Source organism: Coptis chinensis, chromosome 7, assembly GCF_015680905.1.
Source record: "Coptis chinensis isolate HL-2020 chromosome 7, ASM1568090v1, whole genome shotgun sequence".
Taxonomy (NCBI): Eukaryota; Viridiplantae; Streptophyta; class Magnoliopsida; order Ranunculales; family Ranunculaceae; genus Coptis; species Coptis chinensis.
In genome coordinates, this window is record NC_141462.1 from 78271584 (window position 1) to 78295105 (window position 23522).

Here is a 23522-nt window from a genome sequence, read left to right on the forward strand (position 1 = left end):
CCGATCCCACATTGTTCCATCCATCTACGGAAGGAAACCTTCTCTGCCTCCACCGCCATCTTACTACCGCAGACCCAATCTAGATGCCGTTAAAGCCACTTATGGCATACCTAGTGACATTATTCTTGAACACGGTAATGCGGTGTCACCCATTTTCCTCCTTGGTACCACCGCCCTTTATAGGGGAGATTATTGGCGGTTTGCGCGTTCCCCTTGACTCTCCTTGGCGCCGAGGTGCAGTAACCATTTCAACATTCCTCCGTGCCAAGGCATAGGTAACTTCGGCGTGTTATGTATGCGCCAATCACTACAATGTGACTCACTCCCCAAAATCCAACTCCGCGATATCCTTGCCCACTTCTATATAAAAAAGCACTAAACCGGGGGAGTGTGGGATATCAATCCTTACGCACTTTCCCCACAAAAGAAGTCTTTCCTTCTTCACATCACCACTTCTGACAAGGTGTGGCACCAGTACCCGTTGTATGTGTCCAGTAGTTTTTTATCCGCGGACCTCCCTCCGGAAGTTTCTTTGAGGCATCTCCATTTCCTAACAAGTGGTAAGTAAGCCGTTTTGAGTCGCGGTATTTCACTTGTAGTTAACCTGTCTTTATTCTTGGTGATGTAGGTTGGAGACCCGATTCGCGATCCCAGATATACAACGGTGTTTACTCAGAAATTTTCCAATCCCTCCGCGAACTAGGGAGTGCCCAGTGCGAAGTCCGCGGCATTGATCCGGAAAAAGCCACTCCTCTCTTACTTGACCCTTCTTTAAAAGACATTGGCAAATACCAAGGCCCCCTCTATCGTCTGCTTAAAAGAAAGAAAGCCCAAACCATCCCCACCTCAAAAAGAAAGCCTACCTAAGTCTTTCAACTATACCACCAAAATCTCTCATTCATGAGCAGTTTATTGCCAACGTGCCCTTTGCCGCCAAAAATAAGACTACTACCGCGGAGAACCTTAACCCCTCGTACTCCCGTGTGGCTGAGTGGGAGGACGATTTTGTCCATACTTCCGCCCCCTCTTCTGCTACTAAAATGGACGTGAACAAGTACAAGCTTTGGGACAGCGACTCTGATGGAGATGCTCCTATCGAGGTGTCCAACAAGAGCCCTCCCACCAAAAGGGCTAAAATTTCTTCCACTGCTTCTCAACCTACCATTGGCCACAATGAACCTCCGCGGTCTGCTATATCTTCTCGCCGCCCCAGACAAGAGTCTTCTTCAGCTGGTCCTTTAACATCTGGCCCTGTTGAAGTGTGGCATCCCAAGTTCAAGGCTAGGGACCGCGATGTCACTACGCGAGACTCAGCTTTGGACAATCCAGCTGTTGCCGCCTCCTTATTTTTCAGCTCTCATCTCCCTCGGGATCAAGCTTATGGAGATTCTGCTCATTTCCTTCCCATGGGGGCCTCCATTTACACTGGATGGGAAAAGGTATGTGTTTTTTACTCTATTGATCATTATCTTTTGTGTCCTAACTTCATTGCGTCATATCTTTTGTGCTACCCTTTAACCCAATATGTCTCTGCAGCTAAGTCTAGATATCGGCTATGTGCTGCGCGGCCTTACCAGCACCGTGGAGAACTTGGAGACGGCTAAGCAGGAGATACATGGCCCTGATGGCTGGAAAGCAAAGTATGCCAAGCTGGAGAAGGAAAGGGATGAGTTCTGGGATCAAAGGCGATCAAGATCCATAAGGAGCTCCAGGCGGCTGAGGACAAGCACCGCGACTACGTAGCGGGGGTCAATTCTAAAATGGAAAGCCTCAAAGAAAAGGAGAGACTTGCCACTCAAGCTACTGTAGATAAGGCCGTCCAAGAGGCCGCGAATCGATTCCGGAACCTCGCTGCAAAGAAGATTGAACGGGAATTAAAACAACAGCTTGATCAGCTCAGCGCTGCAGGCCGTCTTCTCCCAGCGCCCACTCCTGTTGCAGATACACCGCCCTTGGTATCGCCAACCGTGCATCCTAAAGCTGCTGAGACGCCTATCCCTGACGCGACGACACCTATGACTAGCGCCGACCCCTCACCAGTGGAAGCGAATGAAGACGCCAGTATGGCTGTCGGTGAAAATGAAAATACTTCTGTTCAAGAACCGGCTACTAATCCTCAACAGTGATTTATGTCGGATTTCTTTCTTTGCCGATGTCTTTGGATTTGTAATATACTTTGAACAATTATTATGTGTTTGTGAGAAACAATGTCTTTTGCTCTTCATCGAGATATTACTATTGTGTAGTATTTGTCAATCGATTTGCCTTGTACTCCTTTTGCAGTGTAATTTATTACCTGTTGTATTTCTATATCGGCATATTTCTACTTCGTTATGCATTGGAGCCATTGAGCTACATGGTATCTTGACTTAATCTCTTTTTCATTTGCATTTGCAAACTCGGTTAGCGTAACATTAGCTAGGGTCGCCCCCATGTATTCGGACGTACATGAAATCCACGAAGGGCTCTTCCCCCCGCACTCTCCATTTGTATAGCCGTGAAGCTATTCAGGGTTGCCCCCAGTTTGATTTGGACATAAAGTCCGCGAAGGGCTCTTCCCCCCCGCAATCTCTATTTGTATAGCCGTGAAGCTAGTTAGGGTTGCCCCCAGTTTGATTCGGACACGAAGTCTGCAAAGGGCTCTTCCCCGCTCTCTTCATTTGTATAGCTGTGAAGCTAGTTAGGGTTGCCCCCTAGTTTGATTCGGACATGAAGTCCGCGAAGGGCTCGTCCCCATAATCTCTATTTGTATAGCTGTGAAGCTAGTTAGGGTTGCCCCCAGTTTGATTCGGACATGAAGTCCACAAAGGGCTCGTCCCTCCCACACTCTCCATTTGTATAGCCGTGAAGCTAGTTAGGGTTGCCCCCAGTTTGAATCGGACCGCGCAGTCCGCCCATGAAGGGCTCTTCCCCCCTGCTCTCTTCATTTGTATAGTTGTGAAGCTAGTTAGGGTTGCCCCCAGTTTTATTCGGACATGAAGTCCGCGAAGGGCTCGTCCCCCCCGCTCTCTCTTGCTGTATAGCTGTGAAGCTTGACGGGACAGTTATATTCACGTTTTATTTTATTCATGATCAACTTCTAACTCGTTTGGAAGAATGATTGTTTATATCATAGTCATAAAAATAAATAATACAGATAACGTGCTATCACATACGAAAAGATTAAAGGAAGGTCCTAGACATGGAACTCTTTCAGCATTCTGATATTCCACGGTCTGTCTATCTTTTCTCCTGCTATAGTCTGCAATCCATAAGTTCCAGATGTACCCTTTTTACTGATGATATATGGACCTTCCCAGTTTGGCCCCAACTTTCCGTCGTTTTCTTTCTTGGTGGTTGGAGTAACACGTCGCAGCACATAGTCACCCACATTTAAATTTCGTGGCTTCACTCGTTTATCATATTGTCTCTGCAGAGTCCGAATACGGGCTATCTCTCTTTTCTTCCACAACATTCAAATTCGCGGCTAATATTCTCTCATTCAAGCCGCTTTCCACCGCTTTCGTTCTTGTTGTGGACTCTATCATCTCTATTGGTATGACGGCCTCTACTCCGTATGCCATCGCGAACGGTGATTCATTAGTGGATGTTCTTGGTGTAGTTCGGTATGCCCACAGCACATGAGGTAAGTGTTCAGCCCATGCTCCCTTCCGCTCCTCTAGTTTTTTCTTAAGGTTATCCATGATAACTTTGTTTGAAGCCTCGGCCTGTCCATTCCCTTCCGGATTGTAGGGGGCTGAGAACCCTTGCTTCACTTTGAACGCGTGAAGGAGTTTTCGGACTTTCTTTCCAGTAAATTGTGTCCCATTATCCGCTATGATTGTATGTGGCAATCCAAACCTGCAAATGATATTCTCCCATAGGAATTTGATCACATTTTCTTCCTTGACCTGTTGCAACGCCACGCCCTCAACCCACTTGGTAAAATAATCTGTTGCCGCTAACATAAACCTTCTTTTACCGCTTGCCATGGGAAGCGGTCCAACTATATCCATTGCCAACATGGCGAACGGCCACGGGCTGAGTACACTGTGTAACGGCTCAGCCGGCGCATGAATCAGCGGTGCAAACCTCTGGCATTTTGCGCATCTTTTGGCATATTCTGTGGCATCTCTCTTCATGTGTGGCCAAAAGTATCCCTGAGAGAGCAATCGGTGTGTGGTTGTTCGCCCCGCTGAATAACTTCCACAATCCCCGTCATGCACTTCTGCCAACAGTTCCTGAACATGCGGCGGCCCTATGCATTTTAACATTGGTCCCCCGAAACTTCTCTTATACAGGTTCCCGTCTAGTAGAGTGTATCTTTGGCTCATCTGTTCCATTCTACGCCTTTCCTGTGTGTTTTCAATCTCTATCCCTATCAGGAAAGTCTTGATGGGAGTTATCCAATCGGGATCAATCTCGGTGGTAAGAGAAACATACTCTCCTTCCGCGGTACTGGGCTTGTCCAACACCCTTATTTCAATAGATCGCCCCTCCGAACTTGGTAATACCGCCGCAACATAAGCTAATGCATCGGCATGTCTATTTTCTCCGCGATTTAAATGGGTAAATTTGATCTTACTGAATTTGCTCACTTTCCTTTGTAGGACCTCCAAGTATTTTGCCATCCTCGAGCAGCGAGCCACAAAACCCCCGTTCACTTGGCACACCACGAGGTTAGAATCAGAGTAAACAGATAATTCCCTCACGCCCAGATCTTGTGCCAAATCTAAACCCGCTATCACAGCTTCATACTCTGATTCATTATTTGAAGCCGCGAACCCTAGTTTCATTGATAACTCCAGCCTAGTATTCTCCGGGGTTACCAGGACTACGTGATAAGAGTGAAATGAATAGTTTACCTACGAAATGAACGATGAATTCACAACGTAAGTAAACTAAAACTTGACTTTTACTAATCAATTATCAAATCTTCTACTCTCGATGCGAATTGCACTAAGTGGAGTAGGAAGTTCGTTCCACTCCTAGTTCCCTAGCACGGATTGTTTTCTAATTCTAAGAAATCAGCCTTAAGTCAATGAGAGCTTTACGAAATGTTATGCTAACAAGACGCGTTATTTTAAATAACTAGATATAATAAATAACAAGATAAAATATAAGCTAAAGATAATCTCTTAAAACTCACGAAATCGATTGTTTGACTCTAGATAAAAAGAAATAGGGGGAATTAAATCCACCTCGAATCCAACTTAATAACCTAGTATAGATTGTCGTATCTCGATTCTTACGTTTTCCACGGCAAAATTTCGAGTCTAATCCCTAGTGTTCATGGCATTCCTACCGGATACTAACTAGCATGTGAGGTCGTCCACCTATTCTCATGGCGAAACACGACCTTCTAGAGTGGAATAGATTCTACTACCAAATTCTATACTAACCACTAAGTTTTCATCAAGGCTTCATCAACCCCTCTAATGGAGGTTTAGCCTTGAGTCATCAACCTAACATTTCCCATTGAATCTAAACTAAACATAATGTAAGAAATTGAAATTTTACTTAATTAAACAATAATGAATCTAATTTAATGACTGGAATGGAATGATAACAAGAATTTAATTTAGATCTAGAATGGAAATGACAAAATTCGAAATTGACAACTAACTATTTTATTAATCTAATCAATCAAGAACAATCATTCAAAGATTTAATCTAAAACAGGAATTGAAATGGAACTAAAACTTAATTAATTAATTAAAACTAGATCTAGAATTCTATATATTAATTTAGGTCTAACTAGCTACCATTAACAAAGAATGAAGCTTTTGTTTTTATACATCCAGATCCAAAAATCGTGCATGGGCTTGGAGCCATGTTTTGGGCGAGAGAATCGGGCCCAAACCCAATTCTTCGGTCCAAAAAGGCCTCTTCAGCTGCAGTTCGCTTCAACAGACTTTTTGTCCACTTTTGCTCCTCTGATTGGGTCAAGGCTTGGACCATTGGAAAGCTCTTTCCGAGCCGGTCGTTTTGACATAAGGTAGGCCCAATTCGAGGTCTGAGTCCAAAGATATGGCATTCTGGAAGTTCTCTTTATTTGCTCCTTTATCTCAAGCTAAAAGTGGCACAGTTCTGCATAATGGACTTTGAAGCCCGAAATGCATAAAACACGTAATCGGTATTAACTCTTACTTATTATTCACATAATTGGTCTAACATTATGATTATTAAGGGGTTAAAACTACAGTTTTGGGCTCTTATCAAACCACCCCCCCAAACAAACATTTTGCTTGTCCTCAAGCAAAGATGAAAATTAGAATAAGTGACCAAAAATGGAGTTCTAACTACTCTCGTTTATTTGAGTGTGATTGCATTGACCATATGCAACAAGGCCTTAAACCACTAGGAATTCCCTAGTGGGCGAGTTATAGCCTCGTGAGAGTTTTCCGATGAAGGTACTCTCACAAACTTCATCTATACTCTGGCGACTAAGAAATAAAACTATTGTTTTCTCATTCATGTCTCAACTATCTATACATCTCACTAGCAAATACATAAGAATAACCCAAAATAACCCTAAGCTAATATATGCATAATAATCAATCATCTAAAATAAACATATAACAATGAGTAATCTTATGAAATGTAATAGCATGTCCGTTTTCTAAAAACTTCGGAATAAGCGTCCTTAAGTAGGTCCTCACATAAATGTCAAGACAAAACCACTCGATTTTTCCACTCAAGTTTCACTACTCCGATTGTGCAGTGGGCACACTTTACCTTAAATCTCAATGACAACAAAGGAAGCGGGTCGATCAAACACATCGCCACTTACTATCACACTAACCTATTCTTAATTGAGCTAGAGGTCTTTATTAGGTGTTGCGGGGATTAGGAGATGGTTTAAGAAGGAAGGAAATGGATATTCAAAAGGACAAGTCTGAGATAATAGAGTCTTCATATTATTATGTAACTTAGAAAACCTTGTTATTTTCTTTTTTTTCTATACTTTGTTTCCATCCTTAGCCATATTTTTCTTTTTTTTTTTCTTTGGCTTTTGACTCCTTTTATTCTATTTTTTGGAGTTTTTATTTTTTTTTTTTTTTTTTTTTTTTTTTTTTTTTTGGATGGAAACTTATTTTCTTTTTTTTGAAAGCAACTTTCTAATTTTTTTTTTTTTTTTGTTTCCACGGGTTTTCTCTTTTTTCTTTCTTCCTCATTCTATTCTCGGGACTTATTCTAAATTGGGTAGATTTATTATTTATATATATATATATATATATATTTTTTTTTTTTTTTTGTTTTTTTTTTTAATAAAAGGAATTGTGGTTTATGGAAGGGCTAATGAAAAGCTCGGAGGGCGACTAGCGGAAAATAATCCATAGGTTTGAATTTAATGCTATATCGATCCAAAGAGGGCCTAAATTCTCGCTTAGGATATGGTTTAGTGATCAAGCAAGTGGGCGTGTGATTTCTCTATCCGGATTTTACTTCTCCCTTGTGTCATTTCTCAAATGTTTCACTCATATAAGGCTTTAGGCTATATTCTCCACGAGGATTTGTAGAATAAGTACTCTAGCCTAGATTTGAAAACTTCACTTGCTAACAATCATAGATACTCATGTAATAAATTTATAGATAGATGCAAAGATTATTACCTACATATTAACCTAAGTTTCTAACAATTATTCTGATGCAAAAGCTATGTGAGACTTCTAAATTGTTAAGAGCATAGAGAAAGAAAACAATACCAATATTCCTAAGTGTATAGCATACTTTTTTTATTTATATTTTTGAATTTTTGAAATTTTAACTAGAAAACAAGTGCATATTATACATATCTATATCCTAACGGATGTCTTAATTACCGTGTTTCTATGCCCCCAACACAAAGCATGCTTTGTCCTCAAAGCATTTAAATAAAGAGTGTAGGAAAAATACCATTGAAGCGCGTGAAATTCAGGAACATCTGCAAAACAAAGTTAAAACATACAAATATAGTAATAAAAATATTGGCCTTGACTCTATAAGAGTTCCACCCATTATGGGGTTAACAGATTAAATTGCTTGGGACATAGCGGACACTAACTTAACTAAAACTTACCTGCATCATCTACTCGTCATCCTCCTCTTCTATATGAGGTTCTTTTCGCATCTGCCATGCCATAACAACTTGCCCGCCCGAGTGGGTGTATCATCAACTAGTGCTAACCTCTCTAGTGTTATTTGGTGCGATGGGGTGTAAGGGGCAACCAAATGTGGTTGCACCTGCCATCCCGCCAAGTCATGGCTCGGAATGATCTTACCACCACGATTGGTGGGTCTCATGGTTTCGACCCTTTCCCGATCTGGTAATGCGTATCTGAGAATATGGGTAGGCAAAGCGCAAAGGCGACAAACCAAGGCGAGGCATAAGAAGGTACTTATGCCTCAAGGTATGGCCTCGCGAGTAGCAACTAAAACTTCGGGGAATGTCATACCGGCGGCGTCCACTCGGCTAAAGCAAAGAAAACGTCACCGGCGATATTATTGGCGATAGTAAACTGCGTTCCCCCTAGAATGTTCATCATGATGAACAACATGGTTATTGCCTACATTCAGCGATAGGCTACTTCGAGGCGATGTTATATTGGTCTTGGTCCATGATCTGAAACACCCCTCCCCATAATACTCATGGAAATAGGCATATTCATATAGGTATGAGTTATCATCATATATATCCCCGTGTGCATAGGGTTAGGGGTAATGGCAACCCGAAACTAAAGCTATCAATTGCTTACTTGAATTTCATAGTCGTGCCATCAATAACAAGGGAAAATTTTTGTTCCCCTTCTTGGGTACAATAAAAAGTAATATTATTATAGAAGAATTCAGTTAGCTTAGGTGAAAAGAGTCGTCATCACTCACGAGAAGATGCATGCCATCCTAAGCTACGATCCATTTCGGAAACGATGCTCCATAGGTATCGGTTCCCATCAAGTCTTCAAATGGTGTTCGGGAATCACTATAGGAGGTGTCATCTCAAAACTACTCGTAGAACAGCTCGCGAAAACACGGAAGAAACCTCGGAAAAATTGGAATTTCACTGTGTTTACGGAGGAGGCGTGTGGCCTTTCATATAGAAGCCTTGGAGTCGCTCTTAGGTTTTGGAATTCTGATGTTTGGCCGGGTCGGCTTTGCTCTGCTTGGCGCGTATTTCTGAGATTTTCGATTCTGATGTTTTAGGGCGGGTCGCTCTCTTGAAGCTGGTAGCCTTCGAACAAAATTCGACAAAAGTGTAGAGGCGGCGCTTCTGAGACGCTGGCAGATGCTTCGTAAGTCTGCAGAAACGAGTTTACAAGAAAACAAAAGCTGAAAAAGCTTGGAGTGAAAGGTGAGAGATGATTGTGGGGTGTATTGTGGGTTGTGAGTGTAGAATGATGGAAGTTTAAATAGGTTACGGGTTTCCAAAGCGAATCGGCAAGTTGCCAAATTGTTTTAAAGGCAATTTCGGGAATAGAAATCTGCCAAACCAAAGCGGAAACTAACCATAGTTTTGATTTCCTAACAACCACGGTATCTTTTAAACTTGGTTTAGAATAGGTGCTTCTAAACTCTCCTACATATCATGCTACCACTACAAAAAATCATAGATATGCCGATATCGGCCTAATTTTCAACTTTGACTCCAAGACAACCTTCACGAAAAATGATCAAAATAATTTATATTAAAATAATATGAAATCCAAGCAATCTAAAACAAACAACTTAATATTTAAATCTAACTACTGAAATAAAATTCCACTAACAAAACAATAAAAACAATGAAATAACACCCACACCTGGCCCGATGGTGAACACCTAGGCGTGTGAAGAAGATGGTCCACGAGATGGAGCCCGGTTACGTGGTGAAGAATGGCTTGAGCCATCTGGCTGCGGCGGCGGCGGCTCATGCCTCTCGGACTCGGTGAGACGGACTCATCCACGAGTGGCATCGTCGTAGCATCTCTATCTGAACAAGCGTGCTTCCATCTCGATCTTGAGTCTGCGCATCATCTTGGGCTTGGTGATTACGGTGGATAATCTCCAAGTTAGACAAGATATCTTCGACCCCTTTTCGAGCATTTCAACTCTCGTCACGAAAGTTTGTTTGCTTATTTCAATTACAATTTGTCTATGTCGGATATCTTCCACAGATCGATAAGCGCATCGCAACCCGGTTTCGCGCATTATCATTAGTTCTAAATTAGAAGTATGACTATCGAAATTATCCTCAACCAACCATGTCATATCTTAGCCTTCATTATTCGACTCAACTTTATTCTCTGCGACAACGGCCAAGTCTCTTGGATGCATTCCTTATAAATACTTGCATTAGAATGCAATTTGATCTTAATAGGGCAGATTTAGCGGCGGCTCTAAATGAGAGCATAATCTTAGTGATCAATCACGGGAAGAGGCCATGCTCTTTCCCACTCCTCTAATCACATTCAAAATTACATCGAGGATGCAGAAATTACACTCATTCGTTTGCAAAATCCGAGAACGCGTCACGGAACTTGAAGTCCGATGTCGTGACTTTGTCTTTCTTAGGGGCGTTCCTACCAATCCAGCGAGCTCTGACCGGTTGATTGGTTCTCCGGTCGTCTGGCGAACGATGAGATATCGTATTGTATTCACCCTCATGACCGTATCTTTCATCAAAATAGGAACTGCGATATCTTGGGATTCCTGAATGGTCGTATCTAGGTTGGTTCAGGCGTGATTCCTAATAGCTCGACCAACAACCGCTCTCGTTACTTCCTCCTCGTTCTGCTATCCTAATGAAAATCTATTTCCCTCGATTCTCGTTTCTTATAAAACTGTTCTACCAAATCATAGTGATAGAAATCCCGGTCGAATACCACAGTCTGTTCCAATCCCTCTTAATCATATTGGCGTCGTAAAATGGTGCGAAATGGTCGGCCTCAAAACGCGTGCTCGGTGAACATTCTTCGTCGTCGTGGCGCCATTGGAGTTTGAACTGATTTGGGGTTTGTAGATGGAGGTGGATGCAAGTTTGATGAAAAACAAGGAGAAACAATGGTGGTGGCGGTGGTGGTTCTGGTGGAGGTTTGAAAACTTGAATTGGTGGGTGGTTTCTTGGTGGAACGGTTGGAGCTTGTGTTGGTGTTTCACAAAGGCGTGGGATGTCTTTCTATTTTAATGTATTCTATTTTTATTTTTTTATTCTATTTTTTTTTTTTTTTTGGTTGCTAGGGTTTGAATTTAAATTTGTGAGAAGCGGTTGGAAAGATGAACTTCGCGATTTGGATTTTGGAAAGGGGCCTTGGTAGCTGTAGGTAATGCGAGTTGGGCCCAAGCCCAATTCGATTTTTTCGACTTTAAATCGATTTTTAGAAGTATAACTTCAAACTAAATTTCCAGCCGTTATCGGTCCGATTTTTGCGAATGAGATATGGAAATGATCAGGAGAGAATTTCCAATCCAATGATCCATAAACTACTCTATTCCGACCGTGGGTGACATATAAGATAGTGGAAAACACCTCAAAGTGCGTGCATGGCGTAAGTTATCGCGAACAAATGAACACTAAATTAGATGGCGTCAACCCCAATGAACTATACTAATGGACCTAAGCAACATAAAGGAAGGTTCGAGCAATCCGGATGCAAGGATCGACTTGCCCACCCCAAACAAATTTTTAAACACAAAATTTGTTTTAACATGGGTCGTTTAAAGTCGATTCCCAAGACTTGTTGGATTGCTAGTTTTATGGGTTTAGATATATATATATCTATAATGAAAAAATTAAAACAATTATTATTATTATTATTTTTTTTTTTTTTTTGAATAATAAGCAAAAACATTAAGCAAAGAAAACATTAAGCATAATTCAATTCATAGAGAAACATGACTCAAAAATCGAGAAAACATGCAAGAGTGGAAAACGTGAAATATGTGAACCGTGGACTTAGGATCCGGTACTTACAGCCACACACTCCATAGGGAGGGCCGGTTACCTTAATGGTGCACTTACCATTAAATGGAAGTGAAAGGAAGTGCACCAGCGACAAGGGTCATTCCTCATATATATAGGGTCTGTAAAAGGACTTCCTCTATATCGAGGGGGCGAAGTTAAGTGAAAATGTTTTAACCGTTGACCGTTAACTTGAAAGGTACTGTTGTCCTTGGGATTTACCAAGGTAATTGCCCGTAAGGGGTGACTCCATAACGAAAGGGACCGGACCAGCGGGTTTTAGTTTCCACAGGAAAAATATGTAGGCGGGGAGTTGTAAAAGCAAAACCTTTTGTCCGACCACAAACTCTTTGCGCCAAGATATGCTTATCATGAACCGTTTCATGTTAGCTTTATAATCCTTCGAGATCGTAAGAATCGCTCACGGTTTCTTCAAGCTCATTTAATTGTAACTTGCGTTTGACACCGCCCTCATCAATATTGTAGTTAAGGCTTTTTATAGCCCACGAGCCGCGGTGTTCTAATTCAACGGCAAATGACATGGTTTCCCAAATACAAGTCTAAAGGGAGACATACCTATAGGAGTTTTGAAAGCAGTTCTATATGCCCATAAGGCATCCGATAGGCAACCGACCCGTCTTTTCCTATCGGGGTTTACTTGTTGTTTCTAAAATCTTTTTGATTTCCCTATTAGAAACTTCTACTTGTCCGCTAGTTTGTGGATGATAAGGAGTTGCTACTTTGTGTGTAACTCCATACTTTTCACTAGGGATGCAACAACTCTGTTGCAAAATGTGTTCCACCATCACTAATGATGGCTTTAGGAATGCCAAACCGGCGAAAATATATTCTTTAATAAAAATACCGCGGTCTTATGGTCATTGCTCTCACGGCAAGTTAGGGCCTCTATCCATTTAGACCGTAGTCCACGGCAACTAGAATATAAATATAACCGTGGGAAGCGAGGGAAAGGGCCCATGAAATCAATACCCCAAACATCAAAAATTTCTACTATCAAGATTGGATTTAATGGCATCATATTGCGGCCGTGATTAAGCCCAGTTGTTGGCAATACCGTCTTCTGCGATGCACTTGGGCATCCTTAAAAAAGGGTAGGCCAATAAAATCCACATTGAAGAACTTTAGCGGCTGTTTTCATTCCGCTAAAAGTGGCCCACCACACTCTTTGTCATGGCGAGCGATAGAACTTCATTATATTCCCACCGGGGAATGCAACGACGAATAATCGATCCGCATACAATACTTAAAAGGTAGGGCTCATCCCAGTGAGTATAACTTGACTCGGCCAAGAACTTCTTCGTTCATTTCTTGTCCAATTATAAGGCATAACATCAGCCGCTAAATAATTTCACGATGTCCATACCATGGTGATGAAAAAATAACATCTGGATGCTCATCGGGGAAAAGAGTCCGGTATGGACTCGGAATCACTACTATCGTCATTTGTAAGTCTAGATAAATTGGTTGCGGCAACTTCGTTTTCGACCCTCTTTTTGTCCTTTATTTCTAATGTGAACTCTTGCGGGGAGAAGAATCCATCGGATTAATCTGCGCTTAGCATCCTTCTTTGCAAGAAGGTACCTAAAGAGGCTGCATGGTCCGTGTAAACTAAAGTTTTAGAACCAACCAAATAAGGGCCGAAACTTATCTAAAGCGTAAATGACGGCTAAAATTCTTTTCAGGTTGTTGAATAATTCCGTTGAGCATCGTTTAATGTTTTACTAGCATAATAAATAACGGTGGACTTATTATCTAGTTTACGTCCCAAAGCGGCACCAAGCTGCATAGTCACTAGCATCACACATGAGTTCGAAGGTTTAGACCAATCGGGGAGGCTATAATAGGTGCGATGGTTAGAGCGGACTTTTAAGGTTTCAAAAGCCTGTTTACTGATTAAAATTAAAATCAAAGATTGCATCCTTCAAAAGCGAGGTTAGTTAAAGGCCTAGCTATTTTGAAAAATCTTTAATGAAAGCGCTATAAAACCTGCATGGCCTAGAAAGGCTCTAATCTCACGGACGATCCGTGGTTTAGGTAGAATTAAGCTATCTTATCTAGTTTGGCTTTATCTACTTGATGCCATCACTAGATACAATATGACCTAATCTTATGCCCTTTTTGACCATGAAATGACACTTTTCCCAATTTAAAAGCGAGGCTCTTTTCTTCACACCAAGAAGACCTTAGGCGAGGTTAGACAAACGATCGTAAAAGGAGTCTCCATAGATAGAAAAATCATCCATGAACACTTCCATAAAGCTCTACCATGTCACTAAATATATGAAGCATACATCATTTGGAAGGTACGGGGGCATTACAAAGGCCAAAAGGCATTAGTTTATAGGCATATGTTCGAAGGGACATGTGAAGGTTATCTTTTCTTGGTCATCAATATCAATAATAATCTGAAAATAGCGGAGTAGCCATCCGAAAACAATAAAAGGCATGACCCGATAGGCGTTCTAGCATCGATCTATAAATGGTAAGGGAAAGTGATCCTTTAGTGTCATAGCATTTAAGCGTCGTAATCAATCTGATTCTCCATTTCATAGGACCTTGAGTGACAACATAGTCACCCCGCTTCCCGTTCGTACCATGGTAACTCCCGATTTCTTAGGAACTACATGAATGGGACTTACCCATTCGCTATCGGAGATTGGGTATATAATACCGCGTCGAGTAATCGCAAGACTTCTTCCCTAACCACCTCTTTCATGGCGGGGTTCAAGCGTGGCGAGGTTCGCGAAAGTCTTCGCGTTATCCTCAAATGGATCACGATGAGTGCAAACATTAGGGTCAATTCCCTTAATATCGGCTAGGGGACCAACCAATCACGGACCGATGTTCCCTAATCACCCTTATTAAACATGTCTCTTCATCCTTAGTTAGCGAGAGAAGATATAATTATCGGGTGACTACCATCGGATCAAGTTGAATATATTTTAACTCGGGGAAGAGGTTTAAGCAGCGTGTGTGGGGCGGAATGTCCGTTGATGTTTCATAAGTGTCCTTATCTTGCGTAATGAAGACTTGCTTAGGTAGCAAGTCTTAAGTATCGATATATGGAGCAACCGGGTTACTACAATTGGTGTGGACTCGGGATGGTGTTGACTTCCTCTAAGTAGGAGTCATTTACAAAATCTGAAGTTCGAAAGAAAGGAATTTGTACATATTGTTTTCGGAAGCGTGTTGTTAAAATAATCTTGAGCTAAACTCTCGATCATGCTAACCTCCCATCTCTGAGGCGAATCACGGTAACTGTTTCATCATTTTAAAACATTTACCTCGGCCCGAAAAGATGGCCAAAAGATAAGGACATCTTTCCATCGCGACAATTTATAAAGCGCGTTGGCGGTTGCCAAGAAGAAGGCGCGTCCTAAAATGATGATCTGCAGTCATTAGCGACTTACGTATCGAGGATAACAAAATCAGCGGGATAGTAGAAATCCTGAACCTTAACAAAAACCGTTTTCCACTACACCTTTAGGATACTTAATTGACACGTCCGCTAATTGCAGCGTTATTTTTGTAGGTTGCATTTCACGTAGAACCTATTTGTTTATACAACTAATCACGGGAGTAAGTTAACACTTCGCCCCAGTCTAATAAAGGCGGTGCGTCGTGTGGGAATCTCTAAGGTGCATTTCTGATGGGGCGACCGGGGTCCTTGTACTTAACAATTCCATTGTTTTGGATAAAGTTAGGAACTGTTCAGTTAAAAAGCGTCTTTAGGTATATTGGTCTTACGCCTAGTAGTGCCAACTCTTTAAGAAACTTAAGCGTGGTTAGGTAGCTTTTAATAGCTTCGAGAAAAGGAAGGTTTATCATTAGATTCTTGAAAGCGTTCCTAATTTCCTCAAAGTTTGTATCCACGGTTAGCATGGCTAATTTTTGAGGAGCGGTGGTTTAAGCTCTATATTTAGTGGATGGCTCGACTTGAAGTGTAACCTTGGCTTTTCTGTTTCTTAGGTTGTGGTTTAAGCTGGGACCTCTACGGTGGTAGGTTCTTCGGTTTCTATTTGGGTATCTAGTTCGATATCCGGTGTAGGAATCTTGATGGGGTAACTATAGGCATAGCTACTTTGTTATCAACCACTCTTCCGGCCCGGAGAGTGGTGATGGCATTTAGGTCACCCTACGATTGTAGTTTCCGTACTAAAATTACCGTTTACCTCAAAGGCTGTGTTCTTTGTTTTAGGGTTTGGTATTGCTTGTCACGGAAACCGCCTTTTGGTTGGGCTTTAAACTTGGGCTAACTGTTGTATGCCCTGATTTATGGATTGTAAAATCTGTTGGTTTGATTGAGTCATTATGCGGAAAAGTTGTTGGGTAACTTGTATAAAGGCGTCGATCTGATCGGTTGTGTAGGTGTAGTAGTCACGGGGTGGTGTATTTGGAACTATCTCTCGTTGATTATTTATGGGTGGGTTGTGATAGTTATTATTATTAACCTAACGATACCTCTATTGGTATTATAATTATTATAATTATTAGACCTTGTGCTTGACCTTGTCGGTGGTTTAAGCTTGGTTGTTATAATTATTATAATTCCCTTGACCTTGTCCTTGTCCTTGTCCTTGCCTAGGTGGAGCTTGGTTATAATTGTTTGCTTGCCTAACGTTTTGATTATTATACCACGGAGGTGTTACTTGTTGATTATTTCTCAAACCGAAGTTGGGATGTTGTCTCAAAGGCGTTAGGAATAGGATAGTTATTAATAGAGTAAACATTATCTTGTTACGGTGGTTGTTGTTCATAAGCTAGAGGACAATAATCGTCGAGGTGCTCTGGACTCAAACAGAAATTACATGGGTTGGAGTTTACATTCATGGCGGGGATAGGCTTTTGTTGAGCGAGAAATAGCCTCTACTTTTTAGTTAGAGATTGATTAGATTTTTAAGTTTAGGATCGGTTTTCTTCTCAAACATACCGGTGGCCTTTCTTGAAGAAGAAGAACTAGGCGGCGGGGGATATCATCACTACCCCCATTATTATTCCGTTTAGTTTGGTCTTCTAAAAATTTGTAAGCCTCAGGGGGCTCCTTTACTTAGGAAACTACCCCCATTCATTATGTCAAGGACTTCTTTATGGTGATGTAGAAGACCTTTGAAAAGGCCGCGAACTAGCGTGTCTTTAGCTAAGTTATGATGTGGACACTCTATAAGGAGATCGGTGAAACGATTCCATGCCTCGAGAAATGATTCATGAGGATTACGAAAAAAAATGAATCTTTGAAAGCATCTCATCCGTCTTTTAGGGGTGGGTAAAATGTTCCATAAACAATTTGAACAAGTTTAGCCCACGAGTCCACGAATTAGGTGCTTGGGCAGTTAACCAAGGCGCCGCCTTATCGGCTAAGGTGAAAGGGAATACCCTCGGTTTAATTTGTTCCACCTACCGTAGGATGATGGAATGTTGTAAGGACTTGTTCAATCCTACGCGTGTCTTTGATAAGGTTTTCATGGTCTAACCCATGAAAAGCGGGTAACAAATTAAATATGTTTGGGGATTCGAAAATCCCCATTGGAGTCTGCTAGAGCGATGCGATTTAGGGCTATCGCTCGAGGCTTTGTAAAAGTCGGAGAGAGGAGTCTCTCTTTCTTGACCCATTATGTCGGTATGGTGTGTGTGATAGTAGTTAGAGGTGTAAGTGGGTGGTGTACTAGATAGACTTGTTTGTTGTCGTGTAATTACGTTTGTTGTTTTTGTTCGACCGGACCTTAATCTCATGCAAGACTAAGTTGAGCTTAACTAAACATGCAACACTCCAAACAATTACGATATACTAGTAGAAAACCTCTAACGGAAATCGCGAGGTATGGAAGAAAGGAATACGATTCGTCCTTGCTTAAACATGAATAAGCGTCTTGTTTTGCGGCTTGTTGGGTGTATATAGCGAGGTTAGAACACTGAAAAATATGAAAGATCAAAGTTTGAATCAAACTGTGGAAATCCGGAAATTTTAACAACTGGAGTGCTTCGGCTCGCGAGAAGCGGCTTCAGCTCTCGAGTAATTTTAGATTCTGATGTTTTTTTAGGTGGTCGCTCTCCAAATGGGGCGGTCGCTTCGGTCAATAGTCGAGTTCGGTGTTTGGCGCGGGTCGGCGCTTGGTATGAAGCGCGTAGCCTCGATGGTAAACAAAATTCCCATTAACTTAACTTAGTTGGCGCTCTCCTTGCCTTGCGGCGCCCCGTGTATATTTTTCGCGGAATTTGTCACGCTTGAAAATGGGCAACCACGGTATGAACAAACAAGGGTGGGTGGGTTTAATGGGACTTAAAATGACTACTTCTACAAGGAAAACAATGCTAAAGTGTAACTAAGATGGCGGCGGCGGATTTTTGATAAGAGTGAAATGAATAGTTTACCTCTGAAATGAGCGATGAATTCACAACGTAAGTAAACTAAAACTTGACTTTTACTAATCAATTATCAAATCTTCTACTCTCGATGCGAATTGCACTAAATTGGAGTAGGAAGTTAGTTCCACTCCTAGTTCCTAGCACGGATTTTTTTCTAAGTCTAAGAAATCAGCCTTAAGTCAATGAGAGCTTTACGAAATGTTATGCTAACAAGACGCGTTATTTTAAATAACTAGATATAATAAATAACAAGATAAAATATAAGCTAAAGATAATCTACGAAACTCACGAAATCGATTGTTTGACTCTAGATAAAGAAATAGAGGGAATTAAATCCACCTCGAATCCAACTTAATAACCTAGTATAGATTGTCGTATCTCGATTCTTACGTTTTCCGCGGCAAGAATTTGAGTCTAATCCACTAGTGTTCATGGCATTCCTACCGATACTAACTAGCATGTGAGGTCGTCCACCCATTCTCATGGCGAAACACGACCTTCTAGAGTGGAATAGATTCTACTACCAAATTCTATACTAACCACTAAGTTTTCATCAAGGCTTCATCAACCCCTCTAATGGAGGTTTAGCCTTGAGTCATCAACCTAACATTTTCCATTGAATCTAAACTAAACATAATGTAAGAAATTGAGATTTTACTTAATTAAACAATAATGAATCTAATTTAATGACTGGAATGGAATGATAACAAGAATTTAATTTAGATCTAGAATGGAAATGACAAAATTCGAAATTGACAACTAACTATTTTATTAATCTAATCAATCAAGAACAATCATTCAAAGATTTAATCTAAAAGCGAGAATTGAAATGGAACTAAAACTTAATTAATTAATTAAAACTAGATCTAGAATTCTATATATTAATTTAGGTCTAACTAGCTACCATTAACAAAGAATGAAGCTTTTGTTTTATACATCCAGATCCAAAAATCGTGCATGGGCTTGGAGCCATGTTTTGGGCGGGCAATCGGGCCCAAAACCCAATCTTCGGGTCCAAAAGGCCTCTTCAGCTGCAGTTCGCTTCAACAGACTTTTCGTCCACTTCTGCTCCTCTGATTGGGTCAAGGCTTGGACCATTGGAAAGCTCTTTCCGAGCCGGTCGTTTTGACATAAGGTAGGCCCAATTCTGAGGTCTGAGTCCAAAGATATGGCATTCGGAAGTTCTGCTGACTGTTGCTCCTTTATCTCGCTAAAGTGGCACAGTTCTGCACATAATGGACTTTGAAGCCTGAAATGCATAAAAACACGTGTCGGTATTAACTCTTACTTATTATTCACATAATTGGTCTAACAATATGATTATTAAGGGGTTAAAACTACAGTTTGGGCTCTTTATCACTCACGCCTATTCCATTTCCTGTATCCGTAGCAGAGCCATCTGCGAAAACTCACCATCCATTCCGTTCATCCCATGGGTCCAATGGGTGCGTGGTTAGTCTCTCCTTCGTGATCCATTACCATCTCCTCACCCCACGTTGGGTCCTCGGTGGGAACTCGCCAATACCTCCGCCATTGCTTGTGCTTTTTGCCGGTTGATTTGGTCTTGAATTTCATAGCAACTTCGGCATTACCGCCCATTTTAGCATTCTTCGACTTTTCTGCCCTCAAGGCTGCTTGAGAGAGGCAGATTTGTTAATACTACCACTGTGTGCCTCGAAATAAGGCTTCAACTTTAAAGGCGAAAAATACCAAAGCCAAAGCGTATTTCTCGGTCGGTTCGTATCGGGGTCTCTGCTTCTAACATGGTCTTGCTTTGAAAGTACACTGGCTTTTCTACTTTGTCAACCACGCGCACCAAGACCGAACTCACCGCGTACTCCGAAACTCCCAAGTACAAATATAGTTTTTCCCCCTGTTCCGGTTGCGACAATAAAGGCGCTTGCCCTAGATAACTCTTCAACTCTTGGAAGGCTTCTTCACATTCCGCAGTCCACTTGAAGTCTTGTGATTTCCTTAATAATCGATATAGTGGTCGACATTTATCCGATGACTTTGAAATGAATCGGTTAAGTGCGCTTACTCTCCCTGCTAAGCTTTGCACCTCTTTCACATTCCGAGGGGCGACATTTCTATCGGTGATCTTATCATTCGAGATTTGCCTCTATACCGCGTTGTGTAACTATGTAACCTAAGAACTTTCCTGAAGTTACCCCAAAAGTACACTTCGGGGTTGAGTTTCGAGTTTATGTGCTGCGGTTATCACGAAAGGTTTCCTGAAGACCTTCCAAGTGTTCCTCCTCCGACATGCTCTTTTCCACCATATCATCAATATATATCTCCATCCCCTTCCTAATCTTCCCTTGAAACATTTTTTCTCCTAATCTTTGGAATGTCGCCCCTGCATTTTTCAAACCAAAGGGCATCCTGGTGTAACAGTACGTGCCACCCTCCACCACGAATGTGGTCTTTTCCTGATCCGGGCCGTGCATCGTGACCTGATTATACCCCATGGATGCGTCCATGAAAGAGAACACTTTGAACCCTGCAGTTCTGTCCACTAACTCGTCCACCCGCGGCATCGGGTAACAATCCTTTGGGCACTCCTTGTTCACATCCGTGAAGTTAACACACATCCTGACCTTACCATTCTTTTTTTCGTGTGACCCGCGACTACGCTTAGACAACCATTTTGTGTATTCGACCTCCCTTATTATCCCGGCCCCTTTCAATCGTGCCACCTCCTCGCGAATAGCCTCGGCATATTTTGGGCGTAAACTTCTCATTTTACGCCTAACCGGCTTGGCACTTTCATTCATGTGCAAATGGTGACATGCAAACTCGGGTCTAAACCCGCGATATCCTCAATGCGCGAACACACTTGAATTTTTCTGTCAAGAACTGCACCAGACTTCTTTTTCCATTCTTCGGGCAAATCAGTCCCTATGGATGTAAATTTCTCTTCAACTTCCGCGCCCAAATTCACTACTTCAATCGCATCCAATGTCTTTGGTCCCAACGGCGACTCGCACCCTTTTGTCACTGCCGCTTCTGTAATTGCTCTGCGAATCCTTGTTCTGTGATGGCCCTTTCTTTGTACCTCGGACGAAACTCCTCACCGTGACTGTTGGATGTTACTGCATAGCGCCACTTGATCCCCGATTTCATATGTTCCCCATTGGGGGGCGGATCACTTGGTAATATGTCGTGGAATGGCTTTCATTTAAGTGAATCCATTTTCTTCCTAAAATTGCGTTATACTGTGACGCAGTGTCCACCACCATGAATCTAGTGAATACCGTCGACGGGCCTGCAGTCACTGGCAGCGTAACTTCCCCTATGGGCTCTGTCATACTGCCGTTGAACCCATACAAGTTGGTTTGAGGAACCTTCAACTGGCTGCTGTCGATGTTCATCTCCTCCATGGCCCCTTTAAACAACAAATCAACTGAACTGCCGCAGTCTATCAACACCCTCCGAACTAGATAATTTCCCATTGTTATGGTAATTACCAAGGCGTCCTCATGCGGCGTAATTATCGGCTTCAAATCTTTTGGGGTGAACATAATGATCCCATCGGGCCGTCGTGACTCCAGCTAACTAACCCGGTACACTCACCACCTCATTCACTGCCGGGAGGCTTCTTTGTCTTCCTTACTTTGTCCCTATGTGCATTCCTCTCCAGAGTCTCTCCACTAAAGATGACATTGATCGTACCCAAAATTCTGGCCGGCTGGCACTCTATCGGCTTGACGCACCTCAGCGACAAACTCTCTGAGCATTCCTTTTTCAATCATCCTCTCTACTAACCATTTCAAGGCATAACATTAGGTTCGTGGCATAGTTTCGGATTTGATGATACTCGCAGAATGGTTTCCCTTCTATCTCCCTTGGGATACTTCGCGGCCCCTCATAACTTTGGTGCTCCTTAATTAGAGTCAAGATCTCCTCTAATGGTCGGTTAAGAGGAGTCTGTTCCATTTCGCGGTATGGCCTTCTCTCTCGCACCTCTCTTCTGCCCCGATCAAGTGTTCTCTCTGGCCCTCGTTTCTCCCCTCGGTAAGATCCTCTTTCTCTGTCCTCTATTATACCTTTACCCCTTCGATCATCTTTCTCAACCTCCTGCACTGCCTTTCCCGACCTCTTATGTTCCTTTGCCGTTCTCTGTATTATATCCTCATATCGTATGTATTTCTCTACCTTCGGGTATAGGGCATGCAACGTAATAATTTCAATCTTAGACACAGACTCATGAACTCTGGTTCCCGATCTCAAACCATGCTAGAAGGCTATGACCGCCGTATGTTCATCCAGACTTTTCACTCTCAGCGTCTCCTCCTTAAATCTGCATAAAAACTCCCTCAATGACTCCGCAGCCCTTTGCTTAATGTTAAACAGGGCCGCGATATCAACCACCCTTCTCTTCTGGTGAATGAAGTGATCAACAAAGGCACTTTCCAGCTCTTCGAACCCTTTTATGCTCCGCGAAGCTAACCGATAATACCAGTCCGAGGCTCCTCCCTTAAGGCTGGCCGGAAACATCATACAACGAAGCCCATCATACTTATTCTCTTGCCATAACGGCATCTGTTGCGAAAATGATGCAAATGATCGGTTAGGGGTCTCCTTTCCCATCATACCGCTTCAAACTGGGCTGAAAAACCTCTTAGGTACCGAATTTCATATTGAATCCATGACCAGATTTTTGTTGAGGCTCGCCACCTCCTACGTCTTTGGCTCTGGTTCACTCTTTTCGCTACCACGATTCACTTCCCCCGATCTCTCGATCATAGCCCGAACCACCCCTAAAGTAATGCCCATTGTTGGTTCGGCGTCCGTAGTGGGTACTCTATATTCTCCCTTCGGCTTCAACCCCCTGGGCTCCCCATGCTCCGTTCCACCCCGTGTAATCTCCCTCTCCTTTCTCAACTCATCATTCTCCTCTCTTAACCTAACTATCTCCTCCTGCAGGAGTCTGGTAGCGTCTGCCGCCACATCTGATACTTCTTCTTCTCCTACCCCTTCCATCTCAGCACTCTCTACTTCCTCAATGGTTTCTCTGACTGGTCCTTTCTTAGGTCTTCCTACTCCTCTCTTTATTACCGTAGCCATTTTCTCTTCCTTCCCCACAGACGGCGCCAAAATGTATGAACTAGTATTACAACCTCTAATCTCACAAGTCTCTCTCTCGTCTTTTCTTTCTCCCCTCTTCCCTCTTTCTCTTTTCCTCTTTTTATATCCCTCTCTCCTCCATGATCTCTCCTCTTTCCACGTGTCGCGGCAG